Here is a 14,122-nt window from a genome sequence, read left to right on the forward strand (position 1 = left end):
AGAAGGAAGAAAACAAGAGAGAATGAAGGAAATACAGGAGATGAAAACAAGAAGCAGGAGAGAGGAGAAATGAAGTTATAAGAAATCGAGAAAAGGGGAAAGAGGAGAGAAAATGGAACTGGAATGGAGGGTAATATAGATGAAATAGAAGGATGGGAGGTAGAGTACTTTAGAAGTAGGGGTTAGGAGAAAAGAAGAGGAAGAGAAATGGATTAGGATTGGAGGGGTTAATGGAGGGGTAGGAGGAGGGGAGGGGAAATTGGAGGCGTAGGAGGAGAGAAGAGGGAAAATTGTGAGGGAGGAGAGGGGGAAAGGGAGGATTGGGAGGAGAACCTCTTTGATATGTTGATGATGTGTGATGTGAAGTAATATAATCACGAGGAACTCTTGATCCTAGTAACTTTATTAGTGACAAGCTTTTGTATTATACAGGGTGTTCCCAAAATCAATATAACAATCATGTGAGGTACAACGAAAAAGTACCTGAGATAAGGGGATGGAAAGGAGGGAGAAGGGGTGAGAGACTCTTAAGATAAGACTATAAAGTAAGGACTTTATGTCAAAGATTGGTTTGTCCTAAGGAGAAATAAAAAATTCAACCCAATCTTAGAAGTTATTGTAATGAGCACTGACACGGTCTTCCCCCTCTCTCCCAATCTGCCAGTTATACCATCAGTTCTTCCTCTTTCTTCCATCTTGAACTGATATCTCTGTATTTAAATTGTTTGTCTGAAACTTTCGGCAGCTATTCCTTACGCTCGCTTTCTTTTCTCGTTTGTCTTATTCTACTTCACCCCCTTTGCTTCGTACTTATAACAATTGAAACTTATTCTCTTCTTTCGGCTTTAGGCTAAATAAATGCTCGAAGAAAGAAAAAAATGAGTTCATTACGCCAAAAAGTTTTCGAACATAAGTAACGAACTTATTTTTGTGAAAAACTTTTTTCCAGTGATGATGATAAAGGTGATGCTGATGATGATGATTGTAAGGATGGTAATGATAATAATGATGGTTGTAATTATGATTGTTGTCTGCTTTACGGGTCTCTGCTCTTAATAATGGTAATGATGATTGGTGGCGGTTCTGCGATAAGGGTCTCTGGTTTCAGGTAACTTCGATTAAAAGGCCCAGTTTTTTTTGTTTGAGTCATAGGTCCCAAATCAAGGTGAAACAAGAAAAACTACCTTCTGTTCTTTTTAGGATTCTTCGAAATTTCAAGGTGTAAGGTGTGTCCAAACATAGTCGACAGGCGGTCAATCGATGGCTGGTCGAATATGTGAACACACCTTTAGAGGAGGACAAACGATCTTATTGATAAGAGAGATTTTCTGGTTTGTGTGTAAGAGGTTGCCGTCTATACGGTAAGTCGTAGAAACATGAAATTTTGTACACAGGTTCATATTTTTATGGCGGTGGTTATAGGCTAGGTTGAAATTTCCTAAAACCGCGAGTTATTCAAGAAATTCGAAATTTTTGGCCGAAAACTGAGCGATGCAAAGCTCGCGGGTATCCCGCTAGTTAACAATAAAACATACCTAACCACTCCTAATTTCTATATGGTCCTTCGTACTTGTATGACACGCCCTCTTAGTACTCTTTAACTTTAGGGCTTTTACTTAGTTTCTCAGTAAAATTGTTAAATTCTTCTGTTTGCAGGAACCCGTCAAAATGGTCAACGCGCATGTCTGTTGCAAAAATTAGGTGAGTCCCATTTTCTTTTATTTGCTTTCGTTTTTATTTTCCTTATCCAATAGGAAGGAAGGTATTTCCACCCCCATTAGGTCCAGTGTCTTCCAAGCGGAGCCGTTTAATAAAGTACGAGTATACCGAAATATGGAATCTAGGTACCCAAAATATGGCAGGTAGGTACCCACAATATGGCAGCTAGGTAGGTACCCAAAATATGGTAACTTAAACGAGAACTCTGCGACATTAAATTGCGCGACGACAGAATACACGACGTGTAACCCGAATAAAAGAGAAGGAATCCACTATAAATCCTCTGAGAAAACTAACCACAGAAACACAAGGAGACGCTTGATACAGAACAAACGGAATGAAAAGTAGAAAACGCTATCATAGTTTACCTCTAATGTTACACATGAGCTACAAAAAAAACTAATATTTATGATTTTCAATTTGAGTCTGGATGCAGGAATAATACGCTGCTTTGTTTTATTGTGCGCGTTTGTGTTACCGGGTGCGAACGGTTCCAGGAACCAGAAATACGGTTCGTGGAATTCCAGGAACCAGGAATACGGTTCATGGAATTCTAGGAACCAGGAATATGGTTCATGGCATTCCAGGAACCAGGAATACGGGTCATGGAATGAATTCTAGGAACCAAGAATTATCTAATGCAACGTTACTTACTGACTTGAAAAATGGGACTTTCTGACGAGTGCGAAATGTCGCTTTATCATGGTAGCTCCTCCCCACATTCTTTGATAATGGAAACTTTGTGACATCATCCTTGGTGGGTTTATCCCTCTAACTTTTGATAACTAGGGTACGGGCCCATCTACATATTATTGTAAAATCAAGGTGTTTTCTGGGGCCTTAGGCAGTATTATCATCTCATCAGGTATCTTTTCCATTGGAATTACAAGTATTTTATTCTGCTGCTTCAATTTTCAGTCTTCTACTGTGAATATGTTTTTCTCTACAGCAGCCCTGTATAATATGCAGTGATATCACTATATTCCCTCTGTTGGTATTTTCATTGTAAATTTTATTTATAACACGATGGTTTTTTATTTGAAAAATTGGACTTTCTGACGAGTGTGAAATGTCGCTTTATCATGGTACCTATAGTTTGTGCCATTTCTATAGATTCATTTCGAAGAGTGAGAAATAGGTAGGTAGGTACATACTTGTATACTATAATATAGTATGATCATCTGCAAAATTCGTCGATCTTGGGAATTTTGGGATGTCTTTTCGTTTGATTGAGATCGTGTTTAAAAGTAATTTATCTGCATTTCCTTCCCACATATTTTGACATGGAAACCTTGTGATATGGAAACGTCATTGTCGGGTTAGTCAATATTATTGTATCTTCGGCAGTACCTATCATTAGCTCATCAGTTATCTTTTCCATTGGAATTCCAAGTATTTTATATTCCTGCTTCAGATTTCGGAGTCTTCTACCGTGACTCTGTTTTTATGTACACTCCCTGTATAATATGCAGTGATATCACTATATTCCCTCTGTTGGTATTTTCATTGTAAATTTTATTTATAACACGATGGTTTTTTATTTGTCAAGATACCCTAGGTTGTTCATTATACTCTCCTCCGGTCTACAGGATTAACGTTGTCGGGCAAATCTTGCAACAATAATGCTTTTAAAGACATTAATTTTTTAAATGGATCGAAATCCCGGGACTGTCTGAATGGGGCAGGGACGGTGTTAGAATATAGGAGTGTTTAGTCCACCTTTATGGTTCGACAGCCATTCTACCCAGAAGTTCTCGGTTTGAATCCCTCTCCAGCCGAAAATATTCTGACCTTGTTTTCTTTTGTTTTTTGAATGGACATTAAATTAAAGGATGTAAAAGGATTTTCCCTACAGTAAGCGACCAAGAAAAAAATCATATGAAGAACATAATCCTTTCCTTTCAATAGTTTTTTCTTTGTGCCTATCGCTTTCATAGGTGCTAATGAGCTTGAAAGCTGATTACCGCTTACAAGCTGATTACTAGACCTAACCACCTACATATTATTAAGTGATGAAATATGTATTTACCTTCTAAAATTCCTACTTAGGTAACTCGAGTTAATTTCTACTTAACTACAAGTATAGCTCGAAGCGGTTTATCTTAGCGCCTGTGAAATGATGTTTTATTCAGGCTGTAACATTGTGTCCCCAACATTTTTGTAAAAGTGCCTACCTAACGGTGTATCCTCCATAATAGTATGAATTCCATACATTTGTATACCTGTATAGTATAGAGTTGTAGAGATAGATGGAGTAGATATGCATTGCTGATACTCGTATTATAGTATTGTCTGAAGATAGTAATGCATATTATTAGGTGCAGTTTTTCAATGTGATTTATGAACTTGAGCTTGCTTATTTTTATCCTGGTTAAATAAAGTGACAATGGGGCTCAACCACTTTTTTTTTTTCTTCGCTGATAAAGGAAGTTCGAAACACGCTGATTTCAATAGAAATGCTTAAAATTTCATTTGAGGCTTCCTAAGAGGAGAAATCTTCGTTTGAAATTTTCGAATTTTGAAACGCACAAAATTTTCGCGGGCAGCCATTTTTTCGTAGGTGTACTACAAAGGTGCTAAAAAAATGCTATCCCCCCTCTTCCCCCTTAAGACAGAAGTGTGACCCAAATTTCGAATCAGAACGCACCACATCCAGGCTCCAGGTTACCTGCATAAATAATTACCTACTTACCTACATCATATGAGAATTTATTACAAGTTTACCATATCAGTAGGTACTGACGACAAAATGTTTTTATGCCCATTTAAAAAGTTGCACCATAAAATTATAACTGAACCTTTTTTTTATGCCTCACTAACGAGCAGATTTTGATGGCATATTTTAGTACCAACCAAAAGTTCATGTGTGGGATTTCCCTACTTCCGTAAACTTAAAGGCATTTAAGAATAAAGAAATTTAGTCTCTTCTTTATACCTTTAATACCTCTTAAAAGAGGTATGGTGAGATGGAAATTTGGGGAAGTGATTCCATGCTGTATTTTATTTTACCTTGACATTTTGTTTTACCTACCTAGAAAAATGCGTAATTTCCCTTTAAAAAAACTCTTTTTTATTCTTCCGGATTTTTTCTCTTCCTCGTTAGTGCTTATTTCATAAACCGTTGAACTTAGCTTTGTCCACTGGGGAAAAATATGTGGGATAAAAAACCTTTGGGAGGGGGAAAAACACGATATTTTTCTCTCGCCTCCTATAAAAAAATATATCCCTCGTAAATTGGAACTCTTTAGGTCATAAAAACTGTCGACTTATTTCCCCAATTAGGACAGAGAGACCTTTCAGTAATTTATGCTCGTCCCGCCTCCCTCCCCCTTTGGAAGTTCTTTATCTTCTTTCAACTCTCTCTGGTTCTCTCCCCCTCTCTTTCTTTACACCCTCTTATTCAACCCACATAGCTATTTCAACGCCTTTCCTTCTTTTATCCCTCTCTCCCATTCTCTCTCTCTCTCTCTCTCTCCCTCCCTATCCTTTCCTGTCCCTCTCTTTCTCACTCCCCCAGATGAAATAAGTAGCGAGAAAGGGTGTGACAAATGGACGCTTAATTGTGAACATTTGGAAATGGGAAGCTTCCCCTTCCCCATAAGTGATCTCAATGCTTCCATTACGTAGTAAGCACAATAAAATTTCTCGGTAAAATTAATCGGTTGTATCAGTACTTTCTCAACTCCCTGTAAGACTCTGAAAAATTACAGGAATTGATTAATGAGCATTCCACATTTTCTTCCAAGTAGGTACCGTGTACCTATACGTTGATTCGTGTATGTTATATTACGGGCATAATGATTTATGTAACCTGTCAAAGTTGTAGGACATGAAATCCCCGAGTATATCAACAGTGTATTCTGTATTGATGAGCTGTACGTATATGAATTGGTTGTTCTGATGCTAGCTAATCAGTCTGGTGCGAGAGAATAGACGTGATATATAATATATCAATCTTTTATGGAACGAACTGCATCCTTTTATTAGATATCCCAGTAATACAGTATTTCTTTCAGGTACCTACCTAAAAGTCTTGATTATTATTTCCGAGTACCTATAGTTTGTAACGATTGTATTCGAAAAAACATGATGGGTATTTATCTATTTATTGAATTCTGAAAATAAAGCTAGGAATCCAAGTTACGAGAAATACAAAAATATCTACGCCTTGCTGCTTAGCGTGTAAATAAATAAATAAAAATATCTCCTGTATAGATTTGGAGAAATGGGAGTGAGATGGTTGAGAAATAGTACCAGATAAGTAAAGTGAACAGTTCTACCTACCTGCCAATTTCTACGAAATCATGTACCTACCTACGTACCTGTACCCTAACTCTAATAATATTGTAAACCGTCGCGTCGTATCCTACCTATTTCTGAAATCAAAATTCCAAATTTTAATTATAACATGTACCCAGTGCAACATGAATATTGCTCTTATCATGCATGCTTTGATAGATACAAATAAATGCATCTCTATCTGTCAATTTGTCAGAATAAATTTATCTCCTGATGCCCCACTTTGCAAGCGCGTCAATACTCAATAAATCAAATTCTACCACAAATGGAAATATTGCACCATTTAAATAGAAAACAACCACTCTCCCCCTAGACCCCAGGGTCCTTCACAAGGGGGGTATTTTGGACCCATTTTCCCCGGGCCCAACCTGCAGTTCCTTCCCCTCTTTTTTAAAGACACTTTTTCGCTATGTGGACTTCAGATTTGGATAACATCTTTTTATGTAACAATGGACTTTGCATTCTAAATTATTAGATTATTACCCATCTGCATAATTATATTCGCTATTTGTACCGGGTCCGGGGTCCGTAGACGCTGTAAACGCCCCTGCTGGACCCTGTTGTATCTACGTGATAATACTAGCGCTAGGAATAAAACCTCCACGTACGATTGAACAGAAGGAATCCTAGTGGATTGAGATACTTTTCATATTATGGAAGGGAAATCTCAATTCCCAATGGTTGAATAAGAAATTTCATTTGCTCAAGAAAAGGAGAAACGTGGGTCGGAGAATTGGTTGGTTTCCTTTTGGGTGGAAACTATACCAGAGAGAAAAAAAGAGAGAGAGAGAGAGAGGGAGAGCGAGAAAGAGAGGGAGAGAGAGAGAAAAGAGGTGAGAAATAATAATAAAATTAGGTTGAGAGAGAGAGAGAGAGAGGGAGAGCGAGAAAGAGAGGGAGAGAGAGAGAAAAGAGGTGAGAAATAATAATAAAATTAGGTTGAGTGGATTAGGTTGAGTTTGAGTTGGAAAGTTCGAGGAGCCGAGTGTAAATTCTTTGTAGATTTCTAGTTTGTGACGAACACACATACGAACGCACATTGTTAGATTGTTGGTAGGTACCTTCGATTTCCTTTATTGAATAGTAAGGAGATACTGGAACATACATAGTTTCATAGTCTAATACCTAGGTCGAGTCGTGGTTTGTATAAAAAGAAGAAATAGAGAAATACCTATTTACCTATCCAAAGTGGTACCTTCGGTTTCCTTTATTGAATAGTAAGGAGATAGGTACTAGAACGTAGGTACATAGTTTCATAGTCTAATACCTAGGTCGAGTCGTGGTTTGTATAAAAAGAAGAAATAGAGAAATACCTATTTACCTATCCAAAGGTTTCCTTTATTGAATAGTAAGGAGATACTAGAACGTACATAGTTTCATAGTCTAATACCTAGGTCGAGTCGTGGTTTGTATAAAAAGAAGAAATAGAGAAATACCTATTTACCTATCCAAAGTACAAAAATATTTCTCTTGATTGCACATTGCATAATTGAAAAAATTCCAGGCATTCATAGAAAAACTTGGATATTTCTATTCGAAAGAATTAGGTATGTACCTACTACCTACCTACCTATGTAATAGGACGTCCACTTTTATGTACCAACTGTATAGAAACGTAAAATATACATAGGTATGGGGCTACACCCATCTAGAAAGCCTCATATATTTGCAGGTAATGTAAGTACACTTTATTATGCTTACGGGTAGGCTTAACCTGACAAAGAACTCAAAACAATGTCACTTTACAAATGGACGCATTACAACGTCGATTGTCCATTGCGACGTCGCGTCGGGACAAAGGTGTTAATTTTAATCCCAGGTCAAGATACCCTAGGTTGTTCATTATACTCTCCTCCGGTCTACAGGATTAACGTTGTCGGGCAAATCTTGCAACAATAATGCTTTTAGAGACATTAATTTTTTAAATGGATCAAAATCCCGGGACTGTCTGAATGGGGCAGGGACGGTGTTAGAATATAGGAGTGTTTAGTCCACCTTTATGGTTCGACAGCCATTCTACCTTGACATTTTAAATGGCCTCTTTATATGTATTGGTAGGAACATAGATAGAACACTTCCGTAATGGAAAGTAAAAAATAGGGTTTTACTATCCAAACAAAGTTGATTGACATCGATTGGAGAGTAGATAGCTATCATCAAAGGATTTTTGTGGAATGGGAGGGATAAAAAAAGAAAGAAAAAGTTTATAGTGTTCACTTGTTTCAGATTTTCAGGCGATTTCATCCGATTTTATGAGTGTAAACCGTAAAGCCCAATACCCACCAGCAACATTTTCGTCAAAAATATAGTTTCTCATTTTAAATAGCATCTTTATATGTATTGGTAGGTACATAGATAGAAGACTTCACAGTAATGGAAAGTAAAAAATAGGATTTTACTATCCAAACAAAGTTGATTGACATCGATTGGAGAGTAGATAGGTATCATCAAAGGATTTTTTGGAATGGGAGGGATAAAAAAGAAAAGAAAAAGTTTATAGTGTTCACTTGTTTCAGGTTTTCAGGCGATTTCATCCGATTTTATGAGTGTAAACCGTAAAGCCCAATGCCCGAAAGAGGAGGACAGAATCCGAGACCAAGCCTTAGAATTTGTTTAGGATAAAGTTTGCTCCGGGAATCTACCCGCGACTGAGCGCACCAATTTCCATTAAGTTCCATTGGATTTGTATCTTAGGCTCAAAAGAAAGTTGGTGTAACCGATCCTTGGACTTTTTTGTAATCTTTTCCCGTTTGTTTTTTTTTTTTTTCAGAAAACCCCGAGATAAATCCAGAACATTATTACCCAGACGGGCGTTACAATCACATCACACAGGTTCAGGAGAGACTTAGTATATTGCGCTTCTTGATCAAAGATGGACAGGTAAGTTCTGACCAGACCTAACGAAAAAAAAAACGTGCTTTGGCACTAAAAACTGACCATCGAAAATTTGACCCGATTACATTACTTTCCTTCCTATAGGATAAGGAAAGTAAAAATCGACATTTTAAATAGCCTCTTTATATGTATTGGTAGGTATATAGATAGAAGACTTCAGTAATGGAAAGTAAAAAATAGGGTTTTACTATCCAAACACAGTTGATTGACATCGATTGGAGAGTAGATAGCAGTGGCGTAGTGTGGTCTAAATTCAAGTGTAGGGCTCATGCACAGGTCTATCAAGTCCCATCACATTACAAGCCATATTTATGGGCATTAGAGTGAACTTTTGAGTTGTATGGCCGCCATACACGCCATACATACACGCTACGCCACTGGTAGATAGGTAGCATATCTAGAATGCAATTTAGGGAGTGTATTCTGGTCCGCATGCTCTTGTCCATGGACCATGGCATTTGACCTCCATATTTTTATCCTATATTTTATACACCTCTGATTTGTCCAAGGGCTACACGATGGTCACATTTGCCATCTGGTTTATGTAGCATCAACTTTAACTAGAAAATACGTCAGAACGATTAATGGGTATAGTACTCATTAGGCCAGCCACTCACGCTTGACCGTCTGACAGACCCGCGGAACGTGTGTAGCGCAGTGGCGTAGTGTGGTCTAAATTCAAGTGTAGGGCTCATGCACAGGTCTACCAAGTCCCATCACATTACAAAAGCCATATTTATGGGCATTAGAGTTGTATGGCCGCCATACACGCCACTGGCTGTAGCGGAACAGGCTTTAGACTGCATTCTCTCAGATGATCTCACAGACCTAAGCCTATGGGCATTTGAGTTGTATGGTCGCCATACATACACGCTACGCCACTGGCTGTAGCGGAACAGGCTTTAGACTGCATTCTCTCAGATGATCCCACCCCACAGACCTAAGCCTTGAGCTTTTTCCGTCACACACGTTCCGACCTCGATCTGTTAGTCGGTCTGAGGCTCAGACTCTGAGCGTGTGAGTGGTGAGCTGGTGAGCATTAGTTTTGGCTTTTGTTAGGGTAGAATATTATTATTGAATTGATTACGTAAGCGCTAATTTACAAGTGGTAACTATTGCGCGGCAACGGAACTGTTAAACCCTGGAGTTCCATTACCTAAATCATAAACACATTCATATTGCAACACTCAAAAATAGTGAGAAGAACTTCAAAAGAAAAATGAATACAGCTATTGACTCATCATTCAAATGTTTACCTCTTCTCCTATTCCTCTTCTCATTATTATTTTTTTTTTTCTTTTTTTTATAATTATATAATTAAGCAAGGTCTATTGTAATAATTATGTATTGTACAATGTTAAACCCATAAAATACACGAGACCTTGTTTAGACTGCTGGGGTGAAGGGACTTTTTAGTCTCATTCTAATGAGCTTAAAAGCTGATTACTAGACCTAACCACCTACATAATATTAAGTGATGAAATATGTATTTACCTTCTAAAATTCCTACTTAGGTAACTCGAGTTAATTTCAACTTAACTACAAGTATAGCTCGAAGCGGCTTATCTTAGCGCCTGTGAAATGATGTTTTATTCAGGCTGTAACATTGTGTCCCCAACATTTTTGTAAAAGTGCCTACCTAACGGTGTACTTATCTTAGTGCCTGTGAAATATGTTTTATTCAAGCTGTAACATTGTGTCCCCAACATTTTTGTAAAAGTGCCTACCTAACGGTGTAAAAGCTCTTGTCATTGGAACACCTGGGGCATTTATTTTCCAGTGAACGTTGCTTGTCGATTTTGAAACTTCAAATGATAATGTAACACCCAACATCGACATTTTTCTTGCAACTAATGACCTTTGAGATAATTGGAATTTTGTAGACCTTTTTGTGGGTACCTTATTGCGGCAGGTATTTAATTGGTTTTGGTAGTGGTTTTATACACTGATTATAGTACATGTACCTATAACTACCTACCTCTCAACATAAATTGAGAATTTGACCACAGTAATAGTAGTAGCCTACTGCTGGAGTAAAGGGACTTTTCAGTCCTATGCGAGCAGTATATGTGGGTACCTTATTGCGGCAGGTATTTAATTGGTTTTGGTAGTGGTTTTATACACTGATTATAGTACATGTACCTATAACTACCTACCTAAGTAGGTACCCATAATATGTATGTGTTAAAATAAGTTAATGTAACTCATGGCCTGATTCATTATTTTAAAATGATGGGGCTGCATTAGATAGGTGAAGCACCTGCGATTTGATGTTATAAAATTGAGAAAATGATCCACCTTACTAAGTTCAGTTTTCAGAGAAGCGTCTGGATTTCTTACTTTCTATTTCACGGAAGTTTCACCTTTGTTGACACACAGGCTTGTCTCTTGTTATTTCCTTTTTCCTTCTCTCGATTTCCTAAGTAGGTACCCATAATATGTGTTAAAATAAGTTAATGTAACTCATGGCCTGATTCATTATTTTAAAATGATGGGGCTGTATTAGATAGGTGAAGCACCTGCGATTTGATGTTATAAAATTGAGAAAATGATCCACCTTACTAAGTTTAGTTTTCAGAGAAGCGTCTAGATTTCTTACTTTCTATTTCACGGAAGTTTCACCTTTGTTGACACACAGGCTTGTCTCTTGTTATTTCCTTTTTCCTTCTCTCGATTTTCAACTTGCTCGCAGGACTTTTTATTATTGTCTGTTATTAATCTTAGTCGTTTGACGATTTAACACTCATTTTTCCTCTCACCTTTTGGAGACACTATTTTCTTTTCCGTACACAATTTTTTTCCCTCGGTCTTTTCACAAGATTTCTTTACTACTTGTTACATTAATCTAATTTACTTTTCTACTCCATAAAATCCATGGAGAGTAAATAAATGTTTCTTCTGGATTTATATTTGGAGAAATAAATGAGCCTGGAGCCAGGGAGCCCTTGATTTTCATCCCATGTTCTGGGAAGAGACTCCTAACAAATGAAGGTGATGGAAGGAAGCAACAGGATGTAGAGTGAAGAGTTCCCTCGATGTTTGAGGACTTTTTCTTTCATCCTCGAAAAAAGTAGGCATTACATAAATCGAACCTGCCCTGGATAGGTGGATGTGTATTATCAACATAATGAGAGCTCGTATATTGAAAACTTCGAGCGTAAAAAATACTTTCATGAGCAGCTAGAGATGAGGCCTTTGTTCACCAAACGTAAAGTTAATCAGATAACTTTTCTCATTTTCTTTTTATCCTTTGTAGAAAAAAACAAGAGTTCGTTGAAATGAGAAAAAATAACAAAAATGTTTCTCAGCGTAAGAGGAACTAATGTGATTTTAACACTGTTGGATGGGTTGGACTGGTGTTGAATAGCGGCCGAACCTTACAAAGATTTGGCGTTCAATTCTCGAGGTCCTTTTGATCATCATTAACTATGAAAGCCGTCTGCAAATCCCCGTCTAGTTTGAGCGACTTTGGCTGAAATTTAAAGGCCTGTGCATTGCGAAATTTTTTTGATCTTTTTCAAAGATTTGGCGTTAAAGTGCTAGCTGCATGTAGGACATCGGACTTCATGAAGAAAACTAGAAATATGTAATAGGAGCTCGTATATTGAAAACTTCGAGCGTAAAAAATACTTTCATGAGCAGCTAGAGATGAGGCCTTTGTTCACCAAATGTAAAGTTAATCAGATAACTTTTCTCATTTTCTTTTTATCCTTTGTAGAAAAAAACAAGAGTTCGTTGAAATGAGGAAAAATAACAAAAATAATGTTTCTCAGCGTAAGAGGAACTAATGTGATTTTAACACTTTTGGATGGGTTGGACTGGTGTTGAATAGCGGCCGAGCCTTACAAAGATTTGGCGTTAAATTCTCGAGGTCCTTTTGATCATCATTGTTCATTAACTATGAAAGCTATCTGCAAATCCCTGTCTAGTTTGAGCGACTTTGGCTAAAATTTAAAGGCCTGAGCATTGCGAAATCTTTTTGATCTTTTTCAAAGATTTGGCGTTAAAGTGCTAGCTGCATGTAGGACATCGGACTTCATGAAGAAAACTAGAAATATGTAATACCTATTGATATTTACAAAAGTCATAAAATTTCCAAGGTTTGGAACTAATGGTTTTTATGCTGCCACAACTGATTGAGACTGACTCAAGTTGAAGCATATATTAATTGCATTACTTTCCTTCCTATAATAAGGGAAGTAAAAACTGATACCTAAATTCCCTCCGAGTTCTTTTGATCCATCCTGATTCCCGTACGGTAACGCATGTTCGTACACCTTAAAACAGGAACGGCTGACCCTGTACAATTCCTGTTACGGTGCATATGTAATACCTATTGATATTTACAAAAGTCATAAAATTTCCAAGGTTTGGAACTAATGGTTTTTATGCTGCCACAACTGATTGAGACTGACTCAAGTTAAAGCATATAGGTATTAATTACATTACTTTCCTTCCTATAATAAGGAAAGTAAAAACTGATAAATTCCCTCCGAGTTCTTTTATTTTGTTCCCTCTTGATCCATCCTGATTCCCGTACGATAACGCATGTTCGTACACCTTAAAACAGGAACGGCTGACCCTGTACAATTCCTGTTACGGTGCCAGGACGTAGACAAAGTCAACATAGAGACGAACATAAATATCCAGTGTTCCCGGATTCAAGAGGAAATACATAAACAACGTATGAACTACAGCGAGGTGGACTCGAATAATGTACACTTATGTTTAAACATGAACATGACTGTTGTCCATGAAGTGGCATGTATTTTGATATTTATTCTACAGGGTCGCTAATTGGAGCTAGGTAAAAATTAAGCTAAATTTGAGTTGAAACTTTTTGGTAGCCAGCCCTGTTAGCTTGGTTGTAAACGCTAGACCGCGGGTTCAATTCCCTCTCGGGGCGGAGTTCTACAGGGTCGCGAATTGGAGCTAGGTAAAAATTAAGATAAATTTGAGTTGAAACTTTTTGGTAGCCAGCCCTGTTAGCTTGGTTGTAAACGCTAGACCGCGGGTTCAATTCCCTCTCGGGGCGGATTTTATCCTGAAGGGATAATGTTCGCTCTCGGAACGCGCTATTGATGTATTAGCCCACGAATCTCTGGAGCTTTGGGGAAGGGGGCAAAGAAGTGTATACGCCACTAAGCATGACCCTAGACCACCGGAATATCATGTGGTTCTATAAAGTAAAAAAAAAAAAAAAAAAAAA

General features: G+C 37.6%; 1 protein-coding gene across 1 annotated transcript in view; it reads left to right on the forward strand.

The window, feature by feature from the left end:
• Positions 1 to 1,654: 1,654 nt before the first annotated feature.
• The window catches only part of LOC103506940 (neuroligin-4, X-linked-like), a 206,102-nt gene continuing 193,634 nt past the window's right edge, over positions 1,655 to 14,122 (forward strand). The window contains exon 1 of the mRNA XM_026821909.1: positions 1,655 to 1,701. The gene's annotated coding sequence lies outside the window, so the exon portion shown is untranslated. The remainder of the gene's footprint in view (positions 1,702 to 14,122) is intronic.

The sequence above is a fragment of the Diaphorina citri genome, unplaced genomic scaffold (assembly GCF_000475195.1).
Source record: "Diaphorina citri unplaced genomic scaffold, Diaci psyllid genome assembly version 1.1 scaffold275, whole genome shotgun sequence".
Classification (NCBI taxonomy): domain Eukaryota; kingdom Metazoa; phylum Arthropoda; class Insecta; order Hemiptera; family Psyllidae; genus Diaphorina; species Diaphorina citri.